Raw genomic sequence first — 20,459 nt, forward strand, 5'->3', positions numbered from 1 at the left:
GGGCCTGTGCGTCAGCTGTGGAAAACTGAATGTCTTGTAATTTCTCACACCTAAAATGATATAAAGGCTCCTTTAAACTTCTATCCCATTCCTCATTATCTGCTCTTTGTCTGACCCCTGACCCCAACCCTGTATTCAGTCTGATTCCGTTGAGGCCTTTAAATTTGAACTTTCTATTTACTCTCACTTTCATTTAATTGCCAATTCTGTTATTACCTCAGACATTGTAAATGTTACTGTTATTCTTAAGCAAAGGCCTTGTGCTTGTACTACTCCATGTTTGCTCTGCTTTCAAGCATAATGGAAACTAGCCCGTCACACAAGGTTTCAGATTTGTTACAAAACACTGCAACCGAAATCTTAAAATGAATTTCAAATTCACTGGTCTTCATTTGCCGTTTAGGGATGGGTCGCATGCACATGGTTAAATAAAATGTGTGGGGGGGCCATGTGGGACAAACAGAAACAAATTCAGGGCAGTGGGTGCGTTCGAAGCAGATTGGTTGATCTAGCTGCTCAGTCATGCCCACTTTGAGAACTCATGTACATTGTGTATATTCTACATCACTAATTTCCACACACAGGCACACACATTACTTTCACATGATGCACACGAGCCTTCATACTCTCAACTTGTTTTTATTTGTTGTTTTCTCTTCTCATATTTGACCCTTTATTCATGAGCTTTCAGTTATTGCTGAACTCAAACTTTTTCCACACACATTGTCAGATACAGACCCACACACTCACGCACAGAGACAGGGAGGCTGGAGCGGTAAAGCACGCGATAGAGGAAGTGAATCATGTTGTTTGTTGGAGGCAGGATGGATGCATGAGCCAGGCTTTTGTCCTGATGTGCTGCTGGCTCGTGGAACGAATTCTAATTGTATACTAAGATTGAGGCTGTCAAAGAGACTATAATTTAGCCTTGAAAAGGCCTCGATTGGAACAGAGGCAGCACAAACATTTTGGACTACATCCACCTGATGGATATAAACAGCAAAAACATTTATAGCATAGAAATGGCACTGGAGTTGGATGCAATCTAAGATGTCAATGACAAAAACATGAATTAAGCCCTTCAAGTCAAAATGCATACAGTCAGCGTTCAATATATAACAACAGTGACTGTATATATAGATGGAGGATACGTCTCCATCTGCTCTCATTGTACGAAATTGGAGCCAAAATAGCAAACGTGATAGGCGCTGCCATCTTGCGATGGTGATGTCATTTGGAGCCAGAGCTGCGCAGTTGAGATCGGCAGGTGGAGCCGTGGTAGCCACTTCCGCTAACTTAAAAGAACTGGAGCCTATCCCAGCTTTCATTGGGCGAGAGGGCGGGTACACTCTGGACTGATCGCCAGTCAATCACAGGGCTGACACATAGAGAGAGACAACCATTCACTGGGATTTCTAGAGTCACCAAGAAACCTAACGAGTATGTCTTTGGACTGTGGGACAAGGCTGGAATACCCATGCTGTCCAAACCTGGATTCAAACCAGGAACCCGAATTACTCAAACAAGCATGTCTTTGGACTGTGGGAGGAAGCCAGAGTACCTGGAGAGAACCCACACATGCACAGGGAGAACATGCAAACTCCACACCCCCCTGAATTTCTGGGATTCTAGGATTCAAACCAGGAACCTTCCAACTCTAAACTGGGATTCGAACCAGGAACCCAAATTAGCATGTCTTTAGACTGTGGGAGGAAGCGGGAAAACCTGGAGAGAACGCATGCATGTAAAACATGCAGAACATGCAAACTCCCCTATGTCTGAATCTGGATTCGAACCAGGAACCTCCTAGCTCTGAGGCGACAGCACTCTGCACCATGCAGTCCCTGATTCACAGGAAGTGATGAATGCATTTATTCCATCAGTACTGTCTCTACTTCACTGCTCTCTCTCTCTTCATACTGTATTAAGCTAAAACCAAAACAAATTGAACTCCTGACACTGCTTTTATCAAAGGCTTTAAACTTGCAAAACGTACTGTAGGTTGGCTTTTGTAATAAAAAACACTGACTTCTTTATTAAAACAGACATATGTACAAGCGTTTGCTGTCGTATTAAACTGCTGTTTGCACCAGTAGCCTCAGGTGATGCTGTGTGAACTGGACTGAAATCTTAACAAAAAAGAGTGGTAACAATGTGTCAAACAAATGATGCAGAAAAATCTGTTAATTAAAACATAAATTAGAAAAGTCAAAGGACATCTGAATATACAAAACTCTTGTTGGGCCCTCAGGCCAATCTGCAAGAACAAGGACAGATTGCAAAGTAAACTTTTAATGGGGATACAAATCAAAGAGACTATTAAAATCACAGTATGACCTTCAGTGATAATTGATCTCTAATACAAATGAGTGCAGACAGTCAATATCACAGACAAGACGACAGTGAAAAGACTGCAACATTTCTCTGACGTTTAAAGGTATAATAAGTAGGATTTTCCTAGAAAAATAAAATATAGACTTTTACAAATATAATATAATATAAATCATCACTTATGGGCCTTTATACATGTGTGTTGGTGAGTGTGTGTGCAGACCCTTGTGAGGCCCTTCCCTCTGCATCTATTCTGTTGTCCATTCAGACCAGCGAACATGGCGACAGAGTGTATGCAGAGTTGGCCTTCTTTCTGTTGGACAGGTAGGTGCCTCAAACCGGGTAGGACAAGCTAACCCACGGTTAGCATGCTAGCACAAAAGTAACCGGTCGTTAGCATGCTAGCAGATCGGTAACCAGCAGTTAGCATGCTAGCAGATCGGTAACCAGCAGTTAGGATGCTAGCGCATTGGTAACCGACGTTAAGCATGCTAGCGTAATGGTAACCTTGATGCTGTCGGCGTTAGCTCAGTAGGGTGGGTGTGTTCTCGCAATCCATGTGTGCCGCAACCTCCAGAGTCGATCGCGACCATTCACGTCAGTGCTCGTGATTCCACAGCACGTGCAGCGGTCCGTCTCCGGCGTGTCCCAGAAGCATGTCTCCGCTCTGCTCCGCTAAAGACACGCGCTGGGTCTATTTTTGATGGAGGCCGCTTCAAGCACGCATCAAGCTGAACTGAGATCATTTCAAAATAAAAGACCATGTACAGACCGGTACCGTTCTCATAACAACACAGTGAAATCTTGAAAAGATAACACTTTTAATAAAGTGGTGTACTCAGCCATGGTAGAAGCACACAAATCACGGAATGATCTCCATATGAGCAGATAATCAACCTCGGAGGAGCAAACTGAACTGTTGTTTGTGTGTTGCTCTGTTTAACATTGATATCATTGCATGATTTCGCAATTCTCGCGTGATAACGTAGTGTTCCCGTGAATCCAGCTGCTTGGGCCAGCGCTCCACTGTGCTGCGGACAGGACACGCTTCCTGTGGGCGAAGATCTCGCGCCGTCTGACGGACCAGAACCATGGCGCAGACGGAACGCACCAGAAATGGATCCTGCGGGTTTGAGGCATTAGAGAAATGTGCAGTGTGAGTGTTCTCTGCAGAGGACTGGGCTCTCCGCTGCTTTTAAACTGTAACCTTAAGGCCAAACTGGGACCAAAGCAGGCCTCTCCCAGGTGTGACTGAGTGTACTATATGTAACCCTCTCTCCCTGTGCAGCTAAACCTCAGGCCACAGCTATAAATAATGAAGCTTGTTCTCATTCCCCTTTTCTCACATGCTCCTCGCAGAGCTTTTGCAGCTTAATATTCTGCCCTCACTAAGTCTCACCATGAGGAACTTTTTGGAAAATCATTTAGTGCTGTCCGCTTCACTTATGTCTGACGGAGAAGCGTCTGCGTGTCGGGCATTTCTTCAGCTTGAATGGAGGGACATGAGATCAGTTGGAACACCTGATGCACAATACAATCAGGTGCGCTAGTATTTAGACACTCATGCTCCCGTGCACATATGTATTGAATACTACACACTAACACACAGAGGCTCATTTAAGAACACAGAAGCAGACACACTCATATGGTAATTTACAGTAGACTGTGTCCTTAATGCAAAGCCTGAGGAGCTATTTTGAGTGTCCCACTTAGGCAGTGAGGCAGCTAAAATCCATACATCCTTCTGTGGCACCGAGACGCACATGCACACGTTTCACACATGCACACCTATTAAGGCCGCATGCTTGTTTTTGATTGCATGCATTTTCAGCCCGTTACAGTCGTGTTTCTGTCAGTAAATCAAATGATGCACGGTTTTAAAGAACCTGCCTGACCCTGTGCAGCCTGCAGAAAGCCCTCTATGGCTACAAGGGGTTTCAGCATGTATTATATGGAGTCAAATAAAGGTCAAGAAGATTCTGAGCTTGCAAAATAATGTTCGCAAATAGTTTCACAGCCCGCAGTTGTATTTCATGTTTTAACAGTAACACTAATTTAGCAGTTTAGCTTCCTCTGATTGGATGGTCAAGCCGGGTACACACTACAAGATACTCAGGCGATTTTAGGCCCCATCTTCCCTTTCCGACAAGAGTAAACAAAGTCCTGATGTTTTGATGCTTCTGAAGATGATCTTGCCCGTTGTTCGTGTGGTTTGTGTGGTGTCAGGTGTAAGACTGATTTTATTTCCCCCGATCTGCACCGATTTCAAATCATAAATATTAAACATGTTCCATATTTACGATCAGCTATCCTATTGTGTGGGGGGAACCCCAGAGGACAGCCGAGCATGCGCTCTGTGGATTGTCGCAGAACGAAACGAGAGCCAATTGGAAAGCAAGCCGACTGAAGAAGGAAGCACAACTCACGCTGTAGCGTGTACAGCCCATGTTCACGCTGTCTCCATGACTACATCCAGTTTAAAAAGTCGGAAAGCTATCATCGATAATTCTTCCTGCCCGTCGTCCGCCATGTTTGTTTACTCTGAAGCCGCGAGATTTCCACTGTGAAGAGTCGCACTCTGGTTGTTGGTGAATTCATCTGTTATATCGTTGCTCTCCACAAACTACAGGAACAAAATCTTTGAGTATTTGTCGTCATGTGTGGGGTCTCTCACATTTTCAACATCTGTTAAGTTTTTAACAAGACTAGGTCAAAACCCAGTATGTGGCATCAGGTCAATGTGTGCTTTTGTTGTCCAGAGCCGTATAGACAGAGAGTCGCTGTACAGTCACGAAGTCTGCAGCTGTAGGCAGCAAAATAACCTCGGTCTTAAGTTGTATTATCCACGAAAAATTGGATATCCATTCACGGCGTGAAAAACCTTTAAGGAGATGAGTGAAGTGGAGGCACTGTCGGAGTGCCCCGCCTACTCCCCGAACAAAGTGTCCAGAGCCATGTAGACAGAGAGTCGCGCAAGTGGATGTCCAATATGCGCCACAATCTGCCATTGTGATGTCGCAACTCTCTCTACGGCTCTGAAAGTCCCGTCACTCACTCACAGTCAGTCACATACAGACCCGTGTGTAGTTCTGACCCCAGCGGTCAGCCAACAATCTTGCTGTGTTGGCTTTAAGCTGAGGTGTAAAGAAACGTAGTCAAAAGTCGTAGCTTGTAACTTCAGGTTCACATATGCAGGTAGGAAATGTGTGTGTCTGGAACTCAGACTTGTTTTACATGTTTGCAAATCTTATCTGTGTGCACAAAATATTTCTACATTATCTTTTTTTACACATGCACATTTTTTTTTTCACATGCACATGAAACATGAAATACGACTGCGGGCTGTGAGATTATCCATGAACATTATTTCCCACTACACTTAATTCTTTGGAAATATGCAATTAAACAGAATCACCCAATTAAGAACAGGGCAAATAAAGTGCCCACATTTGCCTGTAACGAGTATTATAAAACCATTGAGATGATAAATGGACTAATGAAGGACTTTACGATGTTAGAATCATCTTTCTCGACAGGCAACATTTGAAGTTTAGACTATTTGTAGTCAAATGTTTCGACAGCTTTCGAATTTTCCATTTACATCATCACAGAAACGCTGAAAAACATGCCCTCGCACCGGATTCCAAACATCACACAAACACTCACTCCTGCAGGGTTTGAACTGAATCTGAACTGAACACTCTGCGGTGACCTTTACATAAGAGAAAATGTCGAAGCAGGAGGAGAGGCACGAAGGCAAGACGAAACAGCGGAGGGAAAAAAAAACAGAAGCGGAGAAACAGGCAGAAATTTCATTCCTCAGAGTAACACAGAACGGCAAGGCGGTTAGGTAAACTGACTTGGATAACCGCCGGGCAGCAGGGGGAGGAGGAGGAGGAGGAGGAAGATGAGAGTGAGGATAGGATGAGAGGAGAGAGAAGACAGTGTTGATAGAAAGAGTGAGGGTGAAGAGGATAAATGTTGTCCCCCGATGAAAACAACGGGATAACAAGGGATTGGAGGAGGCAGCTTATGCAGGTGGACGACCGAGAGGAAACGGAGCAGGTGCAGGGATCAGCGGAGGAGGAGAAGAGGAACAGAGAAGCAGAGAGAGCGGCGATATGGTGGGAGAGAAACTGTGTGTTTCTTGCGCTATTTCATGTGTAAGTGTGAATATGATCGACAAAACACCTGCACAGCCATCTGTACTGCGTGCCCCTCTGTGTGTGTGTGGGTGCATGCGTGTGTGATGGCCTAGAACAGTAAAGTGTGCCTTCTCCTCAGCTGGGTTGATCTCATTGTGTCAAACACGCGGCTTTGACTAATCACTCTCAAATAAGAGGACTCAGCGAACAGTTGCACACACAATTACATGACCACACATGCTCGTATCCACTCCAAACGATCCCAGGCCCATCTCTTCATCTCTGCTTTCAATACATCGATCTTCTTTACTGTGCCTGTTAGCCATCTGTCTCTCAGAGCCAACAGATTCTCTGCTATTCCTTTTTAGTGACTTTTCTGCCGTCCCTTTGCATCCGTCTCTCTCTGATTTGGTTTCATTGCGTTACATTTTAAGACGTCGGATGGCAGGAAAGTTAGTGGAAGAGGAAGACTGTACGTGTGTCGAAGGTCAGAGGTTAGGCTACATGCCGCTGCAGTGGTAGTGGTGTCGATTGTACGCTATATTTGAATAATTCACCACGTTTCACTTTTCAGTAAGAAAGCCTCTTTATTTGGCACTACTTTGTGCGCACCGCAACACATATGTCTTACTGCGCCTGCAGCGTGCGGTGGCGGATCAGCTGTTTGTGTCAGCGGTTTGTAGACGAGACAACAAATAAAAGAAAATACAATATTATTGACAAAGTGCCGTTCACAGTGGGGACCGGAGGGCATTGTGGATACATTACGTGTGAGATTGACCCTATCTGCAGCGGCATATAGCCTAGCATCTGTGCCGGCACTCCATAAAACGGGTCATCTGGCGGAGGCCAGGGAGCTTGCTTAACTACACTTCCCCAATCTAGGACGCCCGCCTCCGATGTCATGTCTCGTTCAAAATCATCAGGTTTGAAATGTAGACTGCAGACCTGAAGATTTTTTAGACGATCCACCGGTATATTCTCGACGTGTTTCAGAGTCTGTACCGCTCTGAGACATCGCCTGCAGCTAAACGGTAGTATTTCACTCCAGCATCGCTGGGCCCTTCCTTACAGATGGAGGGGCGCAATGCACGCTGGGTGTTGTTGGAATGTTGAATGGGCGAAACCACGAGCTGTTTGTACAACTTTCTCCACTGCTATGGCTCCAGTTTCAAATGTTATTGCTTCTATTGATTACAGAGAACACCAGCTTTGACTGACAGCAGCTTTTTCCAGGGGCGAACTGCTCCATTAAAATAAACATATTGTGGTTTTATTGGAGGTTATATGCGGGACTATTTCTTGGTGACCTCCGGAAGCCTTGTCCTCCCTGTGAGCTTCTGGCTGGAGCTTCATATTTCATGAACATTTGACAGTGGTATCGTTCTTTCCCTATAACAAAAAAAGAAGTACGTCCCGATACATCAAACCCATTCCTGCAATGTACGTGTGGTTTTAGCAACGGGTTAAACTCTTTGATGCTTTCATGGAACTCGTGTAAAAGCGAGCTCTGCAGGCCCTGAATATCAATGAACAGTGTCTGATGATTTCATTGTTTAGATCGACTACAAGACAGGAGTCATGTTCATTCAGGACAATGAGGCTGAGATGTGTGTGTGTGTGTGTGTGTGTGTGTGTGTGTGTGTGTGTGTGTTGTAATTTGTGTGTATCTTATTTTCAGCTCTGGTGTAAATGAATCCCAGATTTACTGCTACCTTTCTAATAAATGCTGAGGAGCAGGTGCACGCCTGTGTGACTACATGTGTGTGCGTGTGCGCGCGTGTGTGTGTGTGTGTGTTTTGAGTGATTGCAGTTCGACCTTTCCCTCTGGCAACCTCTCCTGGATTGCACTCAGATCAAGATGGCAAGTACTCTAAATGTGTGTATTTTGTGTGTGTGTGTGTGTGTGTGTGTGCGTGCGTGCGTTTGTTTGGGAGTGTGGTTTGATGGATGCCACAGATCATGGCTGTTGGATTGCATTGTGGTGAGCCAGCCCAGCCAAGTCATATCAAATTAACACACACACACACACACACACACACACATGCCCCCTCATGAATGGATGAATGAATGAGTCCTTAGATGATAAAGAATGATTGGAAAGTGGTCTGCTGAGGGTAATTTGGTTTCTTGCTCACATTGTGTGTGTGTGTGTGTGTGTGCGTGTGTGTGTGTGTGTGTGTGTAGTCACTTAATACATGCACATATACAATGTCTACTAGAGATATCTATCATTTTGTAGCTCGATGTGTAATGCAGCTCAGAGTTATCTATCTATCTATCTATCTATCTATCTATCATGTACCTTTGTCTCTGTGTCTCATCTCACAGGTATGTTGTGGTGACTTGTTATAAACTACATGCAACATCTATTGTCTAGCCCCACATTGCGTCATCCCCCAGCAGGGAAGTCACGAGTGCTGCTGCTGCTGCTGCTGCTGCTGCTGCAGCTGGCCTCGTCAGGTTGAGGCGCACTACTCCCTGCGGCCTACTGGGGGCAGTGTGAGCTGTATATTACACGCTGCTATTGGAGTAGAGCAGCAGAAGCAGCAGCAGTGTTACAGCTGGGTTTTTGCAGTATTATGTGTGTGTGTGTGTGTGTGTGTGTGTGTGTGTGTGTGTGTGTTTGGATTCAGCAGGGCACAGCACAGGAAGGAAAAAGGATGGAGGGGAAAGCGTTTCCAAATAAGTAAAAAAGGTGCAATTGCTTTTGTCGCATAGCTGCTAATTATCCTTTTTTCCTGCTACCAGGAATCCACACTGCAGGGCCAGAAATGTGCTCACTACACAGTGGCACAATCTCTGAATGATGAGTTCCCAACTGCCCCCAACGCAAGTGTAACATATCTGCTCAGCTTTCAGCTGCTGCCCATATAACACGGGTTCAATGTCACCATCAATCAATACACGAGCGATCAATGTAGACAAGAATGACAGTGACTTCACAAGAGACGCTCTGAGGCAAAATTCATCCCTGATCATATATCTGACGAGTGTTTAATTGTTTCTTGCCGCCCGCTGTCATGTCCCTTCAAAGATGCCTTACACATGTTGCACATGGCGGTGGCAGCCCCGAGGTCAGAGACGCTCCCTTTGTGAAAGTGAACATTGTTAATTAATTCTGTGGGATTAATTGAGGAATGAAAGTGAGTCAAGGGCTCACTTTGGTCAGGATGGAGTGTTTGATTGGTTTGGTCCAGCTGAGGCTGCACGCTGGTGCAGCGGTTAGCGCTGTATCCTCACAGCTAGAAGGTTTGTGGTTCGAATCCCAGTTCAGACATGGTGGGCCTTTATGTGTTTGCATGTTCTCTCCGTGCATGCGTGGGTTCACTCCGGGTACTCCAGCTTCCTCCCACATTCCAAAGATATGCTCGTTAGGTTCATTGGTGACTCTAAATTGCCAGTAGGTGTGAATGTGAGCGTGAAACGTTGTCACTCTCTGTGTGTCAGCCCTGTGATTGACTGTCAATCAGTCCAGGGTGTGCCCTGCCTTTCGCCCAATGACTGCTGGGATTGGCTCCAGCCTCAGTGACCAGGTCATATCTACACGTACACGGGAATTTTCCAAACCAGAGTTTTTCCCTCAAAAAAAACCCACAAGCACGGTTATAAAAAAATCCCCTTCCAAATGAAACACAAAAACACAACAGAAACGCTGTCATAATGCCAGACCAACAGGCGGCAATATAACCCAGTCATGCAAAGAAGAAAAATAAAATCACGGTCAATCAAACATCTGAAAAAATATATTGTCAGAAGACTACCTGCGTGTCTTAGGAGTGTTGGAGTATGTAGCAGTGATCTCTGCAGTGCATCCCGATGCCTCTGTTTCTCAATATAGTGGACGAGTAACTGTACATATATGTGTAAACATGTAAAAAGTCCTGTTAGCAAGGTAAGAAGCATCATTGTTTTTGTCCCGTCCGTCATTTTGCAGGGAATGTCACCTCATTTGTGACGTCTCTCAAAGGAGATAACGGCGCACAGCCTGATGTCACGAGACAAAAACGCTGTTTACCACGTCTACACATCTCCGTGGAAACAGAGTTTCTAAAAGATCCGTTTTCAGTTACCTTAAATGTGTTTGTGTGTGGACGAAAGGCCAAAATCCCTATGTACGCGTAGGCATGGCCTAAATTACCCAGAGGTGGGAAAAGTTGTCTGTCTGTGATAGGCTCCAGGCTTCCTGCGACCCTGAACAGGATAAGTGGGATGGATGGATGGATGGATGTTTCAGGTGGAATGAGTCACCAAAGATCCGCCAAAAGGGGAAGCACGACCTGTCATGTTGGAATGATGGTTCTTATAGTATAACAGGCTATCTAGGGGGAGGGGTTCACACTCCTTCTGGACCTCACAGTGGAGAGTACAGTGTTTTAGCATTGTTTGTATAGGAAGGTTACTTCCTGTTTGAAATAAGGGAACTAGTAAATAAAAGGGTGTGTCCAAAATCATGTTTTTCTTGACACTGTTCCAGCAGTTTTATGCTGCGTTTTTTTCTCTGTACAGTTTAGTGTATACATGTTTCCTTCAGGATTCGTATTTATAGTAAAGAGGGATTGATTTTAAATACAGGAAACACATTTGGATTACCTACAGTAGAAAAGAACAGAATATGCCTGATTACCACTGAAACTAAAGGCCTCGTCATTTCAAAAGCTTATAATGGACAAAAATGTGGCAGATCTTGGACATGCGTTGGTAAGAATATGGGTCATTGTGTGCGGCTGAATCCTCTTCATCTTCATTTGCATGAGTATCCATGTGTGTGTGTGTGTGTGTGTGGTTGCACATGTGTTATTTGAACACAGAGGGCTTGGATTGCGCATCAAAGGCCCATTCACAGTGAAGTGGCAGAGGCAGTCTCTCTGCCTGCCACCAGCTCTAATTAGTCATTCACACTGGTTATCGCCAATCAGCATCTTCTTTTAGCTCAAGAGAGCTAACACAACGCCGAAAAAAACACACACACGAATAAACAGAGACAAACAAACATTCCCAAACACTGGCAGAAGCACATTTGCATGCTCCCTCCAGCAAAAGCAAAGACAGTTCTAGGTATAGGGAGTATAACGTAACATAAACAGCCGGAAGCTTCTCCAAACACAAAGGCATTCAATAATGGAGTTTGATGCCAGAGCATGAAAGCTTAAAGGAGCACAGGAAGCTGAGGGGGAAGTTTGAAGCATAATTATACAGGTATACCAGAAGCTCCTGGAGCAGATAGCAGCAGTGGGGTTTTCAAGGTAACTGCTTTGTCTTGACAGGACACTGAACGGTCGACAGGGCTCAGAATTTGCATGTTTTAACTTCCACCTACCACTGGGTGGTGCTCGAAACTATGACACATGTAGGTGGCCCTATGACTTTAGCTGCTAGTGGCATGTAGAAATGTTCAATGCTTGACTCATCATACCTGTGAAATCTGGGACAGATTGAACTTCGCATGTATGTGAGAGAATAACAATAGCCTCCTTATTTGGCAAAACCACAGGCGCGCCCCTAGACGAATTCTCAAGATTTTAACAACTTTTGCTCGTTAAGGTCTTTTCTATGAACTGACCAAGTTTGAGGTGGAACGAATGGAGCGCAAAGGAAGAGTTTTACCAAGAATGATCCTTGTTAATGGATAAAAATTCACCAAAATTTCAAATTCAATTTCAAATGGCTGACTTCCTGTTGGGTTTTTCGTATGGCTACAAGGAGATTTTCATGTAAATGATAGATGGTTGGGATAGAACCATTTTGCCAACATACAAAAGCCATAGCATATGTGAATTTTTACCACCTATGATGTGGAGTTTTTTGAGTTTTCAAGCAAACTCAAGCCCCTTAAAAAGGCACTTTGTTGTAACACGATTTAAAAAAAAAAAAAGTACTCTTAGTTTTGATCAAGAGGAATTTATCTGTTGGCTTTTCGAGCAGATGGACTACTCGACACATGAAAGTCAACAATAGCCCAGTTTAATTTATCGGTGCGTTAACTTGTGTATGTGTGAGGGTGTGTATGCATGTGTAACTGTGTGGAAAGACAGTCAAAGCTTAATAATGTTCCATCTCCATGTCTTACAACTGGTGAGTTGAATTGGAAATTGCATGCCAGTGGCAAATAAGTGGAGCCACTGGAATGCAATAATCTGAGGCAATTGCATCTTTATGCTGATGATATCATCCACTCTATGGCTCTTATGAGTTCTTTTGACGGTGATCATCCATCTGTTTGATGCAGTTTGATACAGACAGAAAACACTTCTCTCGTTGACTGCCAAGTCTATATGTATCGGGGTAAGAAACCTGTCCATCACAGTGCTACAGAGAGAAATCTTTCAGGCCACTGAGAAATGGAGAAAATCCTCACGAACACACATAAATCACGATACTCGCTTGGGAGTTAGCGCCTGGTCAGACCATCTCTTTCCAGGTCAGCGTCTCCACTGATGGGACATCAGCGGTGAGCATGTGCACTTGCCTCCATCGTGTAATCCATGCGTGGATCGGAACAATTTGTAACACTGAAACACCCTTTTTTGTTTTGGGAAACATTCCTTCTTCTTTTCCCCCTGTTTTGCAGTTATGTATTCTGTTGCTGCTTCATTTCAAGCTCCCTCGTCTCCCTCTCCTCTAAATGCCCCCATGTTTTCACTTTTTTGCCCTCACTTCCCTCTTTCCCTTTCGACCTCATCCAGCACCCTCACTCCTGACCATTTTTACATCATTAAGAATCCAGAACAGTTTGTCACATTAGTCTGCAAAGAAGCGAAAGTGAAAGAGAGTGTTGACCTTCCTGAAGACAAAGGCTTTCTGCATATTAAACAGCGAATATTTGGAGAAAGCTGGAGCCTGCAGATGGTTGCATCTCTGCTTATACAGCAGGCTGTTACCATGTTTGGACCCACTGTCACGGCTGTCACGACTAACCACACACACAAACATAGACACATATAAATAGAAATAGTTGGAAGAAATGGAACAGTTTTGTGTGAAAGACGACAGATTAAAGGTCAGTTTGGTTGCTGTGAGTAATACCATCAGCTATACCATGTCTCCCAACACCTAGGAGGCTGAAGGTCAATTAGTGGCCATTGGGCCTCCTCTGGCTCCCACAGTGCTTAAACCATTTTTGGCTGTATTTCTTAGAATTTAACTCGAGAATGTGACTGTCTGTCAGCAGTGTGGCCATTGTTTACAGTTCTTCTCAGATGCTTTGGCTCAATTCTTGAGTAACAGTTGAGATTGTCAATGGGGCTTGAACCAATCCCAGCTGTCATTGGGCGAGAGGTGGGGTACACCCTGGACTGATCGCCAGTCAATCACAGGGCTGACACTTAGAGACAGACAACCTTTCACGCACACATTCACACCTACAAGCAATTCAAAGTCACCATTTAACCCAACAAGCATGTCTTTGGACTGTGGGAGGAAGCCAGAGTACCCGGAGTACGGGGAGGACATGCAAACTCCCCTTACTGGGATATGAACCAGGAACCTCCTTGCTGCCATCGTGCCGCCTTAGGAAACAAACAAGCTTTAACATGTCGATAACCCCGGTTGTCATATATAATCACCCCTTCTTGTTGTTCTTGTTCAGCTGTTTCCCCATCACTCTGCTGGGAGTTCTGGTGGTACCTTGCCAAAACAAGGCCTGTAACCTGAACCACCAAGTCGAACAACAGAGCAGCTCTTTAAGGTGTCCTATTAGGTGACTGCAGCGTCAAATCCCCGACAGCTGCTTCACTACAAACACACACACACACACACAGATAAAATGCCACCCAGCCCCACTTGGCATTCTGCTTCAGGTAACACCGGTTGGTGTGTGTGTGTGTGCGCACAAGTGTTAGAGGTGTATGACAGCACTGATTGAACCACAATCGGACAATGAATACCAATTTTTGCTTTCCCAATCTGTTCCGCCTTTCTCCTTCTCTGTCCTTGTGTGAGCAGACTTTTAGAAGCAGCAGCACAGCCGGTGTGTCTGTCAGTGTTATGACACAAAGGCTAGATACCCTTAGGGGTCCTTCAGTCGGGTGGCAGGGTAACTTTAAAAAAACGAAGAACTTCAGTAAACAATTTCACTTAAGGACTTCTTCTATTGTTTTCACCATGAGTGTTATAGTTCAAATGTTTGGGGAGTCTCACAACAATCACAAGAGATTTCATTATTATGGAAATATTCTTTATTTGAGAAATGCACAAAACGGATGACAAATGTGAAAATTATTTGGCAGTTTTTCTTACATAAATCTGAAAGGTCAATGAGATATTCATATCTGCGATTTAATCTGTCGACACCAGCTTGATTGTGTTTTCACGCAGACAGCATCCTGAGTATTTGCTAATATCCTGGTTATGCTCGGAATTTGGAACACGCTTTAATCTTCCGATCATTCTCATGAATACATGTAATTAAATAGAGAGCTTTAGAGGAAACACAAGCAAGAAAAATAAACAGGGTGAGGTGTCTCTGCTCTTCAGGGCCTGTGTCCACTAACGGCATTTTTCTATACAAAACCAGTTCAGCGTTTCAGTGCTCAGCATCCGCAGCGCAAAAACGCCCTCAGCGACCTCAGTTGAAAATAGTTACACTTTTGCAACACCCCCACACTCATCAATGTCACTTCTTCCTCACCGACCAATCAAAATATAGGTGGGGCGGGACTTACAATATCAACTTTGTCAAACACAATGGCGGAGGAGAAGCTAATCCTTTTGGGGGTTTTTTTTTTTTTTCTTAAAGATTATTTTTTTGGCCTTTGGCTTTCTTTATAGGACAGCTTGAAGATAGACAGGGAATGTTGGGAGTAGAGTGGGGGATGACATACACCAAATGATCAGCAGACCGGGAGTCGAACCTGCGATCAGTGCGACGAGGACTGTAGCCTCTGTACATGGGGTGCCTGCTCTACCAACGGAGCTAAACAGCGCCCCCCTTTTGGGTTTTTTGAGGGTACAATTTCCAGGTGTAGAGGTGCTGCTAATGCCAGGACGCGATTCCTTTCCATTGATTTTATGTTTTCTTTGTAAAATGTCCTTGAATAAAAGCAAATATTAAGCAAACAGAGCCATTTAAAACAGACTTAAGGGTCACTACCAACGGAAGTGGAAGTGCAGCCAGACAACTTTCGTAACCCAGCAACTGTCAGCGCAGATGAGAAGCACTCTGAAATTGAGGTCGTGGGCGCTGCCAAAAAACGCATTTGGTGGACACAGGCCCTTATTTAGTTTTTCAAAAAAGAGCAAACAATACAGCTCAGGATAAAAGGTTTGCAACAAGAACAACCTCAAACCGTTACATAAAATTTTAGTGTGATTGCAGGAGATAGCTTATAATCAGCACGCCATATTTAAGGACATTTTGCAAGTCATGTCTACATATTTGAAGCTTTATACGTCTTTAAACTATAACTGTTTAACTGTCATTCCGACCTTTGTGAGGAGGCCTTCCTCGAAATTGACCTTCCCTGTCATGGTAAGAACAGTAAAGATATGGTTATAACATGGTAAGAGTTTGTTCAGGTTAAAGGTCCCCAAATTTTTCAGGTTTCAGATCATGGTTGGGGTTAAAATATGTTAGTTCAGTCAGTGAATTTACTTCAATATATGTTTGGTAACACAGACAATACATTCAGAAACGGTAAATAAGTCAACGTAGACTTTAAGTTTCTCATGTTTGATGGTTTTTCCTCCACAGTTTGGTGAGACGAGGCTGGAAATGTATCTCTACGCCCTCTGAAGATGGAGTCAAGAAGCTATATGGAGCTCTCTCTCTCTTTATCACTTCAGTTTCCATCCGTCTCTACCTCACAGCTTGAATCTTTAATGTCTTACTTCTCTCCATATCTCTCTCTCTTTGTCTGCTCTCTCTCTGTCCGTCCCACCAGGTCTCCATGCACTTTCCTTTGCGTTTCAAGCCTTTGTCTGAACACTTGTGTTTCCATCGCTGTCAGAACCAATCTCAAAATAAAACATGACATGAATGCTAAGTGTTGTGGAAGGAAGACAGGGAAGAAGGGGGCACGAAATAACAGAAAGAGGTAAAAGAGAAAACAGTAGGGGTCAGAGGAGAAGCAGGGGAGGGTCAGGCTGCCTTGAGCAGAGTTCACTCTTGTTATTCCCCTCCTTTGATTCTTGTTTTAGTTCCCACTCTTAATTATTTCAGTACTTTCGCTGCAGTTTGGAGACACAGAGTCATCGTTTTGCCCTGCGGGGGGAAATGCAGATGGCAAGATGCTCCACTCCTCCCTCATCCCTCACTTCCCTGCTCATTTTTTTCTCCTCTCCTCTTCTCACCCTAATGAGTCAAGAGAATTAATTAGAAAAATATGAAATTAGATAACTTGAGGAATGAGAGGAGATACAGGAGGGGGAGGGGGCAGAGAGAGAGTTATTTTTTGTTACATGCAATATTAACATTTGGAAAATCTGCCCATTGACCCGAGATATGAGACGTTTGGTAAGATTCACACCAGCATTTTCAGCTTGGTTTCGTACAGCAAAACATTTGCACGTCAGTGCCTTGACAAGGGAAATGGCTGAAACAAAGCTGTGCATCACATTCAGTATCTACTGATACTGTCGCATCCTGGCTGGTTAAACCTCCACTATGTTTGATCACTGACATTTATTATGTGATAATGCCAAACTTATGATTTACACACATTGTGACATGTTTCTCCCAGTCTGTTGTGGGCAACTGAACAGGTAGAAAATGATGATTAAATCCACCCATCCATCTTCCGCTTATCCGGGGTCGGTTTGTGATGGCAGCAAGCTAAGCAAGGTGACCCAGACGTCCCTCTCCCCGGCAACGTTTCCCGCTCCTCCTGGGGGATCCCGAGGCGTTCCCAGGCGCGACAGGACATATAATCCGTGCAGCGATATTTGGGCATGCCCCGGGGTCTCCTCCCAATTGGACTTGCCTGGAAAATCTCCAAAAGGAGGCGCCCAGGAGGCATCCTAATCAGATTCCCGAACCACCTCAACTGACTCCTTTCGATTCAAAGGAGTAGCGGTTGTACTCCATGCTCCCTCCGGATGTCCGAGCTCCTTACCCGACCTCTAAGGCTGAGCCCGGACTCCCTGTGGAGGAAACTCATTTCGGCCGCCTGCGATCTCATTCTATCGGTCACTACCCAAAGCTCACGACCTTAGGTGAGAGTTGGATCGTAGATCGACTGGTAAATCGAAAGCATTGCCTTCAGGCTCAGCTCCCTCTTCACCACGATGGTTCAGTACGATGCCCGCAATACTGCTGACGCTGCGCCAACCTATCTGTGAATCTTACAATCCATTTTACCCTCACTGTGAACAAGAACTCCCTCGCTTGAGGCCCACTCCCCACCCGGAGGGGACAATCCACCATGGCCTCAGACCTGGCCGATAACAACTATTTGGCATTAAAATTAATATTGATAGAGACGGTTATGGGGGAAATCAGTGGCCATACTCAGAAGCGTGGTGAAAGGAGGTTTTCATAGACGGGGCTCATCTCATTAATTGTCCCATACAAGGATAACTGCGCACATTGTCACATTGTTGCAGTCAAATGTTCAAAGAGCAGCTCAAACACTGCTTTCTCACCTCCGTACACCTGGCTGGTCGCTGCAGCGCTGAAAAAGTTTAATTTTCAGCACACAAAAAGTGAGAGAATTCTATTAAATATATTTTTATTTCATCAAAAGCTCAGTTTTCCTCATCCACACTAAAACCCAGCACAGTTTTTTTCAGATTCCTCCTGTTGAAAAAGCATGGTCAAAAAGTTATGACATCTGTTGTCATGAAACATCAGCTTCATGTGAACAGAAGGCGAAACAGACGAAATTAATGCGTAGACATAGTGTGACAAGAGAGGACGGGGCACAACTGATAGTGGAGACAAAATGTACACACACACACACACACACACACACACAGTGTGTAATGGAGTTACGGAAGCCCATTTCCGCCATGAAAAAAAAAAAATTGAAAACATATTAAGACAAAAAGGAAAATAATTATAACTCATTAAGATCCAATAATTTTCACCTTTTATCTCATAATTTTGATTTTTTTTCTCATTATTTTGACTTTTTGTCTCATAATTTATCATTTCAACTTTTTTTCTCATAATTTCAACTTCATCTCATAATAATGACTTGATTTTGTTTTTTTTAATCAAGGCTAAGTTTTCACTTTAAGGCAGATATGGGCTTCCGTACACAGCCCATTTGACCTGCTGTGTATGCGTTAGGGGAAGAGAAGAGCAGCACAGAGGGGATGTTGGACATCAACACCAACATGACTCAGTCTCACCTCTTCCTCACCTAACTTTTCCTCTCCCCTTGAACCTCCTATTAGCTCTGGTCTCCTCCTCGTCCTGCCTTTAATTCTGTTAACAACTCACATTTTTATCTCCCGTCGTCTTTTACCACGTCAGTACCCCTGCTTCATCCATCTTCTCCCCCACCTTCTCTTCCCTCCCCTCCCTTTACAAGCATCGCTCTGTCCTTTCGTGTTCTCACCTTTTTCTCCCCCCCCCCCCCTCTCGCTCTCTCTCTCAGCCTCCCTGCTGCTGCCAGTCTGCCGCTGTCTGTCGAGGTCCCTGAGGGGATACGGTACAAGGGTTTTTGATTTTGAGCCAGGGTAAAGATGCATCAGACAGAGACAGCTGTGTGTCACACCAACATGCACACACACAAACACACGCACACACACACATTTATGTAAACCCATGCAAGGACGTCTACACATCTGCATGTGCAACGCTCAAACGCATGCTCACCTGGCATGCACGCACACACGCACGTACAGACACACACAGATGCATTTAGCAGACAGGTGCAGCGGAAGCCTTGTAAAGCGTTGTCTCCTTGTTCACAGGGGGAGGGAAGCACACTGAGCAGCGAAGGGGAGGAGAGAGGAGACAAAGGCAGGAGATTCCACCACAAAAGACGGAGAGCAGCACTCGATTACTGCATAAACAGCAGTGCTTTTAGACTGGAATTGTGTCTCACAAGTGGTCAAAAAAGCGATGTTGTTTCCATGTCAAAGGTCACTGAGGTTAAATGTTATTGAATTTTCCGATTAGGGTGTGATAGTGTGGTCAATGGGACACTGTGGGGTCACTTTTATTGAGCAGGAAAGACATCACGCAGAAAGTCATTATAATGACACTATTGAAAGGCAATTGGGTTCATTTAGCTTTAGGAGCTTTTACATAATGAGCTACAGGTCAGTAAGGCGTCTCTCTTCGGCTGGGTCCCTCTGTTTCTGCTGCATTTTCACTGTCAGACAAAATATTTTCACATAAAAAGTCAGTGTTAAGGTTTCAACCGTCAAGGACCACAGCTTTAACAAGAGAGTTCAATAAGCTCATCCAATGGAACAATACTGTATTGGTTCCTACAATGTGCAGGTGCACTTACTAAAGTGGTGAGACAGTGAGTGATACTGCCAGAATGAATAAGTCAAGACATCCCTTTCAGATGGATTTTTCATGTATCATTGAAACTCGTAATGTGAAAGTCTGAAGTGCAGTGATTAAAATGTCTTTGAAGGATGGATAGCGAACAAAAGCTGCATTAGACGTGGAGCTGTAAAAAGAAAAAAGGAAGAGGAATAAAAACATGGCCTTGAGGTAGAGAAACACAGAGGATTGGGTTCAGTAATGTCTACTGTGCCTACTCTGTTACAAGGGTTCACAGGTTGCCACGGGTTGGCATGAGACTTTGGAGCTCACATCTGGCCTTGATTCTTCTTTTCTTCAAATATAAAGCTGAAGCCCTTACCTTAAAGAGATATGACCAGCAAAGAGATACGATGTACTGCTTTGTCCACAGGAGCCAGTGGTGTATCCAGTGGGGGTGAGTGGTGGGTGCTCCTCGTGGATGTCTATGTAGTAGATAAAAAATGATTGTGTGCCCTCTGGGTGCCCTTTCCATGGATAAATGATACATTTTAGACTAGCACACTCCTACATGTGAGACAATGTTCCCTCGTGGTATC

The sequence above is a fragment of the Semicossyphus pulcher genome, unplaced genomic scaffold, assembly GCF_022749685.1.
Source record: "Semicossyphus pulcher isolate SPU_LCO1_2020_fin unplaced genomic scaffold, fSemPul1.0.p SCAF_25, whole genome shotgun sequence".
In the NCBI taxonomy this organism is placed as follows: domain Eukaryota; kingdom Metazoa; phylum Chordata; class Actinopteri; order Labriformes; family Labridae; genus Semicossyphus; species Semicossyphus pulcher.